At 47.2% G+C, this 14709-nt stretch overlaps 1 protein-coding gene across 1 annotated transcript in view; it reads left to right on the forward strand.

Moving 5' to 3' along the window:
* The window catches only part of LOC119382741 (Down syndrome cell adhesion molecule homolog), a 159208-nt gene that overhangs the window by 14249 nt on the left and 130250 nt on the right, over nt 1-14709 (forward strand). The window lies entirely within an intron of this gene.

Consider the following 14709-nt stretch of genomic DNA (forward strand, 5'->3'; position numbering starts at 1 on the left):
GCCGCCTTAGTTCTTCGGCTAGAGGATTGAACACTACATAAAAATGACGAAAGGTAAACGCGTCCAAGAAAACAGCAACGCAAGGTGCCGCTGCGTTAATGACCACGCGAGTTGGTTCCTGAGTCGACCATTCTGGCGAGTAAGTCGCCGCAGCTGGTGCGGCCCGACGGTGTGCTCGACGCTGACCGTGCGAGATTTATACACACTTGATTACACGGCGTGTACACCTACGCTACAACCCTTCTCACTCTCAACGCGTCCTTCCGCACGGTGGCGGTTATTACGCAGTGTGGTACGAGGAGCCTGGTGGTCAACAACATCTAGCACGATATCCGCTTCTGTCATTAGCTGAGAGTCACTACCGCACGCTCTGCTCACTAGTTGCGCAGTCGGGCTCGTAAATTCCGCGGGAAGGCGCGTATGTTTAACGTTTTACTCAGCGGTTTGCATCTGCAGGGCACGCTTCAGAGAAAGACAAAAAACACGAGAGGTATGCTAAGGCAAGGCTAGAAGACGAAAAGCAAGGCTAGAAGGTTGCGGAGGTAGCAAAGCTAGTGCTGTAGTAAATACTCAGATAAGCTCCAAATACCCGCGGTAACTCTAACCAGCAGTGAACATGCTTGGTTATCCTAGATTAATAAGAACAGAATGAAATATAAACGTGAACCTAAAGCTTTAATTATCCACCCGACCTTTGGCTGATTCCCTGAGCTTGTAAGCGTAAATGTGATTAATACGATATAACGATAGTTGTTGAGATTTTACGTCCCAAAACCACGATATGATTATAAGAGAATCCGTAGTGGAGGGCTCCCGAAATTTCCACCGCCTGTACCGTAGTTCTTTAACGCGCACCCAAATTTAAGTACAGAGGCCTCTAGCATTCCGCCTCCATCGAAATGCGGCCGCCATGGCCGGGATTTGATCCCGCGACCTTCGGGTCAGCAGTCTAGCACCATAACCACTAGACCACCACGGCGGGTAGGAAGAAAAAACGAAAACTTAACCAGCCCTGAGTACACTTGGTTACCCTAAACCACGGGGGATATAATGAAAGAGAAACGTAAACGTGAAGCTTAAATACGCATATCAATACACCCGATCCTTACAAGATATAACTCGAGCATGTAAGCGTCACAATATTCAAGGTCACTTTCATCATAATTATCATCATCATCACTTCGACTTCGGTCGACAGGTAAATTAGGATGTTAAGCACTGCTTCATGTACAGTCACTGCGGTCAGATGGCTTAACAAGCCACATCCACGGACAGAAGCCGTTATTGTGACTCTCTGCAGCTGTGACGCAAGATGCCAATGTCCGAGAGAGAGAGAGAAGAGGGAGAAAGGAAAGACAGGGAGGTTAACCAGAAGCAGTCTCCGGTTTGCTACCCTGCACGTGGGGAGGGGAAAGGGGATGTAAAAGAATGAAAGAGAAGAAGAAGAAGAGTTTGTGACGACAGCACGCGACAAAATACTACAACAACAATAAAAAACAAACAAACAAAACGAAGTCATAACAGCAGTCCAAGTACTACACAGCAACATCAGTCATTTTTCTTCCATCAGTCATTTTCTTCCATCAGTCACAGTTTGACATTTAGTCTGGTTGCTTGGAGAAACCGCAACAACGCCTTCAGAGCGGCTCGTGCTGAAGACCGGGTAGGCCAGGGCCCTAGGATTTTCTTCTCCGTGAGAGGGCGGTTGTCCAGCTGGCCTAGTGCGGCTGAGAGGGCCGCTCTTTCGGAATTGAAGCGAGTGCACTCACAAAGAAGGTGCGCGACTGTTTCGCTGCACCCGCAGACTTCACATGACGGGCTCTCCGCCATTCCAATAATAAAGGAATATGCATTTGAGAAGGCCACTCCCAGCCATAGACGGACCAGCAAGGTGGAGTCACGTCGTGATAAGCTGGACGGGATGCGTAATTGAAGATCAGGGTCCAAGGTATGCAGCCGTGCACTTGTAAATGTCGATGATTTCCACAAGTTCAACGTTATACGACGAGCTAGCACACGAAGCTCTTTTGCGGCGTCCGATCTTGAGAGGGGAATGGTGATACTGCTGACACCGTCGTGAGCGGATCGGGCAGCTGCGTCCGCTTGGTCATTTCCCGTAATTCCACAGTGACTAGGCAGCCACTGGAATATTACTTGGTGCCCTTTTTCTATTGCTGCATGGTGGATTTGCCTAATTTCCCCGACGAGCTGCTCATGTGAGCCATGACGCAAAGCAGAGGGTAGACTTTGGAGGGCTGCTTTGCTATCGCAGAAGATAGACCACGAAGTAGGTGACTGCTCCATGACAAATTGAAGAGCAGCAATGTCCGAACTTCTCGCATTAAAAATAGAGATAGAGAGGGGGTATTCTATATGGATGGATAAAAGTACGTGTAACCCGCCTATATAGTACAGTCGCTATGGCGTTACGCTGCTTAGCGCGAGGTCATGGGTTCGATCCTCGCTGAGGTGGCCGCGCTTTCGTGGGTTCAAAATGGGGAAAGAACTATAACGTTAAACAAACCCAGGTGGTCAAAATTATTCCGTAGTAACCCATTATAAATGCGCGTGCATACCAATCAAACTACGACATTGATGCCATGCACGTTTATAAGACTTTACAGCTCATTTATCTTACCGCCATGCCCATTCCGAGAGATTGGCAAAGTATGGACACATGCCTAGCTGCCCGAGGTCTACCCGAGGTCATATCTATAGAATAATGTTTAGAGACCCAGGAGACAACTTCGCACAACAGTATCGAAACGCTCATTTTATCTCGAGATGAACATATACATACAAGAAAGTCCACGTGACAAAGTACCAGAGACGTCTTATCGAGAACGACCACGCCAGTCACAGCAACCAGCTGACAGAAGTTCGAGGCAGTGATTGAATGTTGAAGTAGTTCCGAAACTGATCGATCAAGCACGCTGCCGTTGCACGAAAGGCTCACGACAGCACAGGAATTACGGCTTAGTTTTCACATTCTTCGGGAAGTCATTTATCATTGCATTTCGTTTTTATTTCTTTAGCAACAAGTGGACTTTATTTTTAACTATTCATAGTTGTTTTAATTTTTTTATAACTCCCAAATTTTGTTCCTGAAGCAAAATGACGTACAGTCATCAGAAAGTATACATTATGTGAGCAGTAAAAACTTCCTACACAGAGAAGTGCTTCATCTTGTCAAACATTTTTTTTTTTTTTTTGCTGAGCACATGGAACCCGTACTGTACTTTACCTCACAAGATATGCAGGAACAAGTTAATGGCATTAGAACGCTTATTGCTTCGCGAAGCACTAATTCTTCTTGCTTTTCGCACAGAATTACGCTTTATTATATTTCCAATGCGAAGTGTATGCCGACGGTACTGCTATTCAACACTACACTCTAAGAAAAAAAAGAGTATGCGTGACTCTTTTCGGAGAGTTCTGACTTGCCACGTATACGACTCTCTTAAAATAGTCACGGTGACTCTCTTGGTGGGTCAAGGTCATTTCGCTCTAGGAGAGTCCCCTGGCCCTCTAGGAAGAGTGGAAAGACTCTCATCCGGAGGATCACGTTACCACTTATAGGGAGTCAGACGACTCTTGCCGGTAACGCTCCTACGGGGGTCAAGGGACCCACACCGAAGCATCAAGCGACTCCACAAGTATTTTAAGCTACGCATTTGACCCTTGCTCTACTTTTGCGCGACTACTGTTGAAAATAGTGGAGTATTCATTTTAAGCAAGTCCAATAATACTTGCCGTTCTGCCCAGCGACTGTAAAAAAAGAATAGTTCAGTTTTAGCAGTGTTTTAATAAAACTCGTCAAAACAACACATATTTTCCAGCAAAGTTATATAGAAAGCGCGAAAAGATGGTCTGTGATTTCCAATTAAGAAGTTTGGGTATTCCTCATTTACATGCTTCTATGAGTATAGCCAACTAAAATGTATGACTGTGATGTGCACAGTGTCATATGGTGCTAAATAAACAGCAGAAATCGCCATCATGCTTCCATATTTATTCCTTGTGATTAAGAATAAATCAAAAAGTGGTGACGGCTTGAGGCATCAGACTTGTGGCGTGCTAGGTTGTCGCTCCTGTCCAGCGTGAGCACATGAAAAACGGTATCTGAAAAGCAGAACGTGATATTATGATGAGAAAATGAAATTGCAGTAAAGGTTTGCAAAACCTACACAATAAGTGGTTCACACAGACATAATAAAGGCTAACAACAAAACAACAAAGCACATCCTCCGGCAGCCAGGGGCATGCCGTGAGCGGTTATTGACCGCATGTTTTACAAACGTAACCCATCCTTAAATACTCAGATAAACAGATGCGAGTACTAGGGCCCGAACGACACCCAGCGCGTGCGTACGCCGTCTACGTGCGCACGCGTAGACGGCGTACGTAGAAAGTCTCTAGCTTTTTCGCCTTACCGGCGAGGCGTTGTCCGACTTGAATGACTACCGCGTACGTGCTGGAAGCCACCGTACTATATCTGCACCTCAAACTACTGTCTTTAAGCCAACAAAAAACCATTATATATATATATATATATATATATATATATATATATATATATATATATATATATATAGTGCGTCTGAGCGTTATGTACACAGGCTTCTTTTTTCATGTTCCCACGCGCGGAAGCACGCTGCACACTCAAGGTCGATGGAACTGTTATTATGAAGTAGACTAAAGTGCATCTCAAAACGACATCTTGCACCTTCAGTAGTGCAGACACAACGTGCGATCGCAAGAAATGACCCTCGATAATTGTTTGCATCGCTCACTTTAAGGGAGCTTGTACAGCAACGCGCATAACGGTGGTAACTGGTAACTCGTTAACTGACAGCTTTAGTTGGGCATCCGCAACAGCCCCGCGGACGCAGGCTGCTGTTGGAAATGGCTGGCGGATAACTTCAGCAAGGCTGCTGCGGACGCCCAGCTGAAGCTCTATAATTAGTACCTACGAAAGCAGTAAACTCACCGTTAACTGGCGCCCGCTGTCGGTGTCCGCAGCTCCATGAATATTCCGCCCTCCAAGCGTCACTTCGTGCACGGAGCCGGCGTCAACACCGTCAACACCAACGAAGACGCGCAACCAACGCAACCACGCAACGCATTCCAATAGACCAGGAGACTGAGACTGACTGAGACCACTGAGACGACTGAGAGAGGAGAGCGGCGCGCCACCCCGGCGCCAACCCCCTCTGCGTGGCCGAGCAAGGCGCCACAACGGCGCCAAAGGGCAAGCGCGCGATATGTATGGCGTGTACGGCGGCTCTTCCGTATACCGAAGCCAATCGAAACGCGCTTCAGGAGGGTCCAGTGACTCCTTCCCAAATGCGAACTCTTTTTCTCTGCCTGTACCTTCCAAAAGGGGTCAGGTGGACACCCGAAGAGAGTCACGGTTCTATGACCCTCTTTTGACTCTCTTTTAAAGACGATAGTCTTTCTTGGGGAACTTAAACGCAGAAATTTTAATCTGTCTTTCTGTCTGTTTTTCTGTTTGTCGGCACGTCCCTCGATTCAGCCACTCGGCCAAAGTTGAACCACTTGCACAAGGGCCAGCCATCGTGAACGGCTCACTAGGTTCATGCTTGTGTACATGGTTGATCAAAAAGCAAACATTACGCATATCTGAGGCGCAACATCTTTAGGTACGTATTAGGTGGTGTGTTCCTTTAATAGAAAATACATAGATACTAATTTTAGAGACCCTAGTTTCTTAAGCTGCGCTGAAAATGCGACTGCGCCGAAACTTGGCTTCCTCCGTGTCTGCGCGAGCTCATTGTTGTGTTTCGGTTTCAGTTCAGTATTGCACTGTACGAGTGCCATGGGGCGCCGCTCTGGCATTCCTGCTTTACCCAGGCAACGTGAATATAAAAGAGTGTGTGGAGAGTACTCGTTCAGTGCGGACGTTTCCTCTGCTTCGGCGCTTCGCGCCAAACCGCGTGTTCGGGCTGACTGGCGTCCCCGCCGGTCGCGTTGGTCCCCGCCGGTCTTGCCTGCTGCTGCGCCGGGACTACCAGCCCGCAACACAGCATTCACGTCTCCCGACGTATTGCCAGATGGCGTTCATATCTCACGCAGCGCCTCTTCTATCGTCTTTAGACGACATTTGCAGCGAAGCACGCAGATACGCGGCCAAATTTTTTCGTAGAGTGTAGAAAACCACAGCTCTGAGATTTCTTTCTTTTTTTTTTAATTTCATGTTTCTGGCCCACTCAATAGTGACGCGCCGACTGCCAAGTTATGCGAGGCAATCATTTTCCGCAATCATTTTACCGCGTGCATTACAAAATGCGTACTTGAGTTTCGAATCAAAACCATTACGACTCTGGTAACACTGTGCCGCGTGAAAAAAATAAATCAATAAACTATGACGTGTTCACATTCTAAAGTCACTTCTTGATATATTTTTCTCTTTTGTACTCACTGGTTGAAAGGTTGGGAATGTGAAGGAAAGAGAAAACAATCGTTGAAGCGAATTTTAAACAGAAATAAGCTAGCTCAGTTCACAAAAATAAATTTATAGTTTTAGACAAACAATGAAGACTAAGGTAACGATCTTGGTGGTGTGTCCCCATTTCAAAAGGAAAGTTCGAATCATCATCATTTTTATCACTAGTAGGCAGTCTTTGTTTCTTGTGATTTTTTTTCCCGGCGGACAGCTTTTAAGAGAGCTGACCTAACGGGAAAAGTCGCTTGCACCAGTGTTATAGCAAATTCAGCACAGTGGGCTCTTCTACGGCGAATTGCGCGCAGTAATAGAAATTTGTGTAAATAATAATTATTTTTTGTTTCATTCATTGAAACAGTGCGGCCGTATAACAATAACCATCGAACTGATACACGGAAAAGTACGGTAAAACCTCGTCCATTAGCCTCACGTGCACAACATGGCAGCGACGTTCGATGACGCAGAAGCGCGGAGGCAGAATAAAAAGTGGCCGGATAAGCTATGAAACGTGGCCTTCGAAACGAATGTTGAAATGCGTCGATGCGCGGCAGCAGTGGGACCTATAGTACGGCGAGCGCGACTTGCGAAAGCAAGCGAACCGGGAAAAAGTGAGCACGGCACACACCACGGCACGCGTAGTGCGATTTTGAATCGATTCGGCAGCGCTGTGTAATGGGGTCGATTAGCCGATCGATTCCGGAAGAATAAAGTGCGGGGGGGGGGGGGGGGGGAGTGGCGCGTATTCGGTGCCGTTCTTGGTTGCGGGCAAAAGCCGACCGGAAGTGCTCGGTAAGAAGTTAGGAAGCGATGTTCTTCGACGAGGAGATTGCGGTGCCTGTTTCCTACCCTGCCCGAACACGATAAGAGCTCCGAGAGAGGAAACTGCGTCATTGATCCCCATCGCCAGCGAGGGCAGCTGCTCAGTTTCTGGACACTGCATCCAGCGTTTTTTTCTAGATTATTGCGCTGTCCGAACATATTGACCACGCCGAAACAAGGTTGAAATGACCATTGAATGATCGCCGCTGTGCTAAGTAGCGACTACGTTTAGATATATAGCTGACCGATAACTTACGTTGCCATTTTCAGCGGCACTAATACAGTGCCCGGTAAGGCTCTAAAACGAGCCCTTGAAGAAAAAGAATATAGGATGTTAATAAAACAGGAATTTTTCAAGAACTTTAGTTCACCAAAAGTGCAGTTTACAACTTCTTCCACAAGAACATGGAAACGAAATTTTCCGTGCCATATTGTAGCAGGAGAGAAAGGTGGAGAGAGAGAGAGAGACAAAGAAGGGAGGGAGGGAGCTGTCATTTAACGAGTACGGTTAACGCTGTCCGGCTTATACGCTGGTAGGCTGCTTCATATGGGTACGATGAACCACGAATTTATTTATTTATTTCATTTACATACATAGATACACAAGGACACAGAGAGGAAAGAGGAAGAGAGCAAGTTGGCAACTGCCACCAGGAGGGGCACGATGCCTGCCTACTCTTTCGGGAGGAGGGAAAGGAAGATAGGAGGAGAGAAAGAGGAAAGAAGCTATTGGGAAGTAAAGAAAGAAAATTGACGAAGACTTGGACAAAAATAGGTAAACACACACTCAAAAGAAACACTTATAAACGGGTGGCCAGATCTGGTTGGTCCATAAAGGTCAGCAGAGCTCGATGGGCCTGGTCGCGTCGAGATACACAACCTCTCAGAAAGAGGTAATCGTCAGTGGTCGTGCACTTAAATCCGACGAATTTATATTCCTTAATCAGCAAAGCCCCAGAGTAAGACAAATACAGAACGTTCACTAAATAGGTTACCACACACCACATCCTAAAGTATGTCAATCAGAGCACTGTGTTAAAGGTCATCAAGTAGTTCTGAAGTCATGAAGTAGTTCCCAAAAGTTATTCTAGCTGCCGCTCACGTCAATAACGTAACGCTCCCATAAATCCACATATTGAACTGAAAGAACGCTTGCATTCGAATAAGTGCGCGTGGAATGGAAACGGGAAGGAGGCACGCGCAACTGCAACAGCATTGAGGGATTTCAAAACCCTCACTTGAAAGCAGACCGGCAGTGGAATACCAAAGAGACAAGCGTCGTGGGGTATCGCTGGCTCTTAAAGTGTTCAAGAAATTCTGGTCAGAACTTCAGCATCAATAAGTTTTTGTCTTTAAAGTACTCAAGTTCCTCGCCGTATTGTAACAGTGATTCTTCATGCAAAGGCGAATTGACGGTATCGAGCAGACTAATGACTCGAAAGGTACTTGGCCGCGCTTAAAAACGAAAGTTTTCGCGGAGGTGATAAAATTCCTTCACGTCCCATTAGAAAAAGGCGGTTCGAAGACGCATATGGCGCACTTTTCTAAGTTCTTGCGTAAGACGTTTCTAACGAAGTAAAGATCCATCACGTCTCACCCACAAACCCACATTCCGCGCTACCCTTCCAGAAAATAAATCTCAGCCTCGATCCGAAGGGAGCAACCCGCTACTCAGGCATGGGGCCACGCGAGGAATACAGCGTACGTGCAAATCACCTCACCCCCATAAAAGCCACTAATGCCGAATAAACCTCGGTCTGGACCATGACCCGGAGAAGCAGGGTTTATAGCTCGCCGACCCGAGGCGAGGAGGGCAGGCAGCTCGCAAAACCACGAAGCGAGCGGGCGGGCGGGCGAGCGACTGACGGAGCTCTTGCTCCTAGAAGTGAAATCAGACTGGAAAGAAGGCCAGCACGTAAGCTCACCCCAGTGGCACGGAGAATCATCGGAACGAGACGTTGAAGAGAACACGTGGCCCGAACGGCCCCGCAACTCGGAATAATAAGAAGAAATGCACGAACAAACACGATAGAAGAAGATAGCGCACAGGAGGAAGGGAGCGCAGCCACATAACAGGTAGTGTGGGTGCTGCGGAGGAGAAAAGCGAGGAACCACTATTCCGTACGAGAGACGCGGAGGGAAAAAGCGACGATGGGAGTGGTAATTGCGAGATGCCACGCCGGTTTGCCCCGGTGTTCGGAGCACCGGGCTACCTCCCAACTCGCCGAGCGGAGAATCTCGCGAGCAATGAAGCGAGCGCAAAGGGGGTGGGCTATATCCTCCCTAATCCGCGAAACTCGGGGGGGGGGGGGGGGCAGCTTCTGGAGCGGAAGGGCGCGTGGGAAGGGAAAGGTGAGAAACCACTGGTGCACAAGGAGGCGAGAAGGAGAGGGAACGAGAGGGTGAAGAGAGAGAGAGAGAGACGGAGGAGTTGGGACGCTTCTCCGGCACGGCTCGCGTCACGTCGTAGGAACCGGTGGATATCCAGAGGCGGGCCGCGCTCGAGCGTGAAAGGGGTGCCGGGACGTGCTCACCGCGCAGCCGCCGGTTTTCCTGCGGCAGCATTGCGTGGTGCGGGTGAATGAATTCACATCCTCCTTTTCTCGGATGGCCGCTGCGATTCTCCTCCGGAGCGTTCCCGTATACGCTTCGCAGCAAAGGAGTGTGGAAGGTAGCGCGGAGAATGACAGTTACTTGTCCTTTACGCGAAATCTCGGACAATGAAGAATATTGCCAGGTTTGTAAACTGACGCCTTAGCGGTGAAATTGCCTAAAATAGCTGTATGGGAGCACGAGTAGGTGAACGTGAGAAAGGTAAACACGCCGCGGCCGAGCGAGCGCGCACTTCACGCCAGATATTTGCAATGTTTGACACGCCTTCCGGCAATTATTTCGTCTAGCAAGAATTTTTTCATAACAGGTGACAGAAACAAGAAGAATAGCGTTGTGCATGACGCGTTAATTAATACCAATAGAACGTAAGGCACAGTTTAATTATGAACAGCACTTTGCAACCTTACCGGTGTACCGGATATATATATATATATATATATATATATATATATATATATATATATATATATATATATATATATATATATATATAATTGAAACAGAGTTAAAGGAGCGCAGGGGTGAAAATTTTTGATGTTAACAATCCCCGCACTTAGTAATCTCGGTGAAAAGGTGCAACGTCGCCAGCCGATCGTACAATCAGCTCGCATTCGTGCCCAAATCTCTAGGATGTCAGCATTGCGCGTATAGCGGACTGATTCGCGGTTTGTGATGTCAAACACCGAACTGTTACGTAGGCTGAAAGAGTGACTTTTCTCTCCTCCTCTATAACTTTCCTTCCCCCTTCCCAGTGCAGGGTAGCCTACCGGGCTCTGCCCTGGCTAACCTCCCCGCCTTTCTTTTATTCATATTCTCTCTCTCTCTCTCTCTCTCTCTCTCTTTGAAGGTTATTAAACTAGGACGATAACGTGAATATTGTAAATAGAGGTGAAACAAACTAGCACTCACAGTAAGGGAGGACGCAGTTGCATTGTTGCAGAGAATGAAATGAAATCAATAGGTGCAATTAAAGAGCACTACTTTTAGAGGTGATTCATTTGTCCAAAATTCGATAGTGTGCAAACGTGAACCACGAACTGGATAAATACAAGGAGCTTCTTAAAGGCACAGCCGCAAGCATTTTCAAAGAGATGCGCATCAGGTACGTCAACACTCATAAATTTCAACCGATATTATTCCATTCAATTCCATCTATTCATCTAACTGAAGGCAAATGGCGTGTCGGGCGCATAAGGAACATCTTTAAATTGAACAAATATGCGAGCAGGAAGAAACAAAATGTAAGTGCAGCAAAAATAATAACAGTTTAAAAGACGTCAGAACAGTTTCGTCAAAGCGTCGTGTTTTTGTAACTCCCACGCAGAGGACAGCTGTAAAGAACTCTGCTCGACTGTTACACTGTCTCGAAGCGCGCTTCAAACATTTGGGAACAATTTTCCGCCACGCGCACCCGCGGTTCATCTTTTGCGATGAAGCTTTTTTTTTTCATGCGGGTCTTGTAATACTAGGACGAGGCGAGACTTGTTTTTGCGCTTGGCAGCAGCGCGATGCAGCCCGCTATATTATTATGAAAAAAAGAAAAAAAAAAAGCAACCGCTATGTCTGAGCGTGGCCGTGACAGCTGCCGTTGCTGCTCGGCAAACGGCGCATTCCAATTAGGAATGCGGGTGCGGGCTATGCGTCGGGAAACGAAGAAGAGAACGACATCTCGGCGAGGAAGCAAAATTATGCCCGACGTCTTCCCAACTGTCACCGCGTCCTGCAAAAATAATTCCGCGTCGCATCTGTTGGTTGTCTGGTTGTGTTCGCGGGGTGTGCCGCGTACGATATTCGCTCGCATTTTACGTGGCATCATTTAGGCGTGACACTTAAGCGTTGCGTTTAAGAGTTACGTTACAATATTTCGCGCTACACAAACAGTATCGTTCCTTGAAGAAGTAACACGTCGAACAGGTATACAGCGGGATAAGAGACGCTTGTTTGATTATGCAGTCAGTAAAAAACGGTAGTTGCTTGTGTTAGGTACTCTTTTTTTCGTCTTCAAGAAAAGGTAGAAACCATTCAGTGCATGGGTTATTTCTTAACTGGGAAACTTAATACCTTAGTGCAATTAATAATAGCAAATCCAGTTCAAGGCACACGTCTCGCGGCCAATTTCGAGACAGCATAAAAAAAATTCTGTCACACAAAAATATTGTTAAGGGGTAAATTCTAGTGTGCGTGGTTTTTGTTATGATTGATTGTTTTCTGAACCAAGTCAAAACAAATGAGGGTATATACGCCTGCATAACGAAAACAGTATTTCAGTATGCGAATGCTAGGAGTTAACTACTCCTGACCTTGACGAAACTTGTGCAGTGGTAACTTGTTACTGTACATACGCACCACTTATCCAGTATTATTCGTGATGCTTCACCACTATTTTCTTTGTCCCCCTTTTTTCTTCACCTGCTGCGCTGAGTAGCAAACCAGGCAATACCAGTGCAGGCCGACCACTTAGCCTTTCTTCACACTCCCTCTCTTTCTCTCTCTGGTCTTTCGTGGGTTGAATGCTGCATTTATGCCTGCTGCACATGTTACGCGACCTAAAAAATGAATCTGACCGAATCTGTTTCTGTATTAGCGACGAAATTTTCCGCGACTGCAGAAGTAAGCAATATTTAAATATTGATTACGTGAAATGCGGAAGACACGGCAGAAGTGAGCGGGTGAAATGACCAAAAAAAAAAAACGAATATGTAATGTTTCCAGATGCTGGTTCAACAAACGTCGATGTCGCGAAAATTTAGGCTTCTGACGGAAACGGCCTTCTATAGCCAACCGCGACTAAAGACGAAAAACGTCTAGCAACGCGGCATTATTGAAAAAAAAGGAAACAATGCTAACCACGAAACAAAAAAGGATAGTATAAAGGTACCGCTTGCAATGAAGAAAGCGTAAAAAAATATCCGTATCTCTCGCGACTTCTGCCTTAGAAGTAACGAGAAAAAAAGAATATTGCCGTGCCTTTGAGGTCACAGCGGATCGTTGTACCGAAGTAACGATAACGGAGAAAATCCGCGAGTGAAAAGAATATAGAAAAGAGTAGAAAACAGGAATCAGAATTATGAGGTGGAGACGAGAGGAGGGCTAGAAAAACCAGGAGCTACTGTTGTGGGCACCAGAGATTTGCGACAAAGCGCGCTGGAGCTATCCAGAGAGAAAGAAAAGGCCGTGTTAGAGCTCGCAAAGTGCGTTTGTCAAACAAAATAGAAATGAATAGCGCGAACCAAAGCTCCACGCAAGCGGCCAAAGTACGTCGTCGTCCAAACAAACACTCGAGGAATTGGCAAAATAAAAAAAAAATAAACACGCAGACACACACACATCTCTGGGACGGCCGGTCGATTGCGCGAGCAGAGTAAACAAGCAGTGTCCGGGAAAAGGACGAAGGGCTATGCTTCCGTCCCCCTAATTCCGTGCAGTACGGAAGGGGGCATAGCAATGTTGTGAGCCAATCGTTAAAGACAGTGGGGGCAGCATATTCCTGGAAAACGGCAACGGATCGCACGTTGTACTCCAGTAATCCTGCCGCGACGATTACCGTCGGCATCCTGTATCACAGGGCGACGAGAGACGCGAAAACGAAAAGGCCTTCACGTGATTGACTCATCGGCCCATTAGCGTTCTCCGCATTGCACGCAACTGGCAAGGATTCGTATAGAGTGGACGTCCCAAACACGAAGGGAGGGAAGGTAGAGAGCCTTCTAGCGTGTGGACAATGGCAACAAACGACCCCACGAGTTGGAGGCCAATAACAACGACTATTGGACTCCTCGTGTTACCCCTTCGTTTCACCCCTCCTTCACTGCGGTTTAGAGAAACATCCGGGCATTATTGTTTTTCCAGAATCGAGGCGCCCATTGGAGAGTAAAAGCGGCGTAAAACAACCAGAATCCGGCATCGTTAAGAAGGAACGGTACAAAGGGCGTGGTAAGCCGAGGGAAACGGCAGAGCTTGTAACTACAACACGTTAACAAAAAAAGGAAGGCAAGGTGAGAGAAGTGGCACGCGAAAGAAACACGAAACAAGGAAGTGTCAGACGCTTAACGAATGGGTCAGAAGTAAAATATCACTCCGCGCTACCGGAGTCGTGAACGCCTCCGGCTAGCTCGTGTCGAAGGCAAACTAAATCCTCTCTTTTGGCTTCGCAAGAGATATTCGAGGCACGGACGGCACACAAACGGAGGGCTGGCTTTTTTGCTAACCCCTACAGCCGCGTTTGGGAGGAGAACTGAAACAGAAGGGGAAGTAGCGTACTAAGGCCTGACGCGCCCTGTCTCTGGGCATCATTCCTTGAAAGCCGATCAAAGCCGGCCCCGCGTGCGCGATATGGAAGAAGAATGAGGAGGTCGGAAACGGGGTGTCTAGCGTAAAGCACAACGGGAACACATTTGGAGGCGGCCACCGTGGGGAGCTTATACGAGGCCGCTTCATTTATCGTTCGCGAAGGAAGGCAGAGGCCAGAACGACGGGGGATATCGCGCGTTCTGCTTGCTTCCAGAAAAAAAAAAACATTCTGAAACCCAGCTACCCCGACTCGCCACAGGCTTTCCTTACCACGGATGCCAAACCCATCTCGTCTTTCAACCCGTCCGCTCCTCGCTGTAGCGAAAATAACCGCGTCGACTTGTGTACGCTTTTCGCTGCCTAAACTCCGCGTCGTGGGAGGTCATTTCACACCTTGCTCTTCCTTGCCAACAAGCGGCATTAGGTGTGTTGTGATCTGTTTATTTCTAAGGTTTCACATAATCTTTACTTTTTATACAACGGAAATGGATTACTCTCACTAACCTTCCTGTATATTTCTG

Source organism: Rhipicephalus sanguineus, chromosome 2 (genome assembly GCF_013339695.2).
Source record: "Rhipicephalus sanguineus isolate Rsan-2018 chromosome 2, BIME_Rsan_1.4, whole genome shotgun sequence".
Taxonomy (NCBI): Eukaryota; Metazoa; Arthropoda; class Arachnida; order Ixodida; family Ixodidae; genus Rhipicephalus; species Rhipicephalus sanguineus.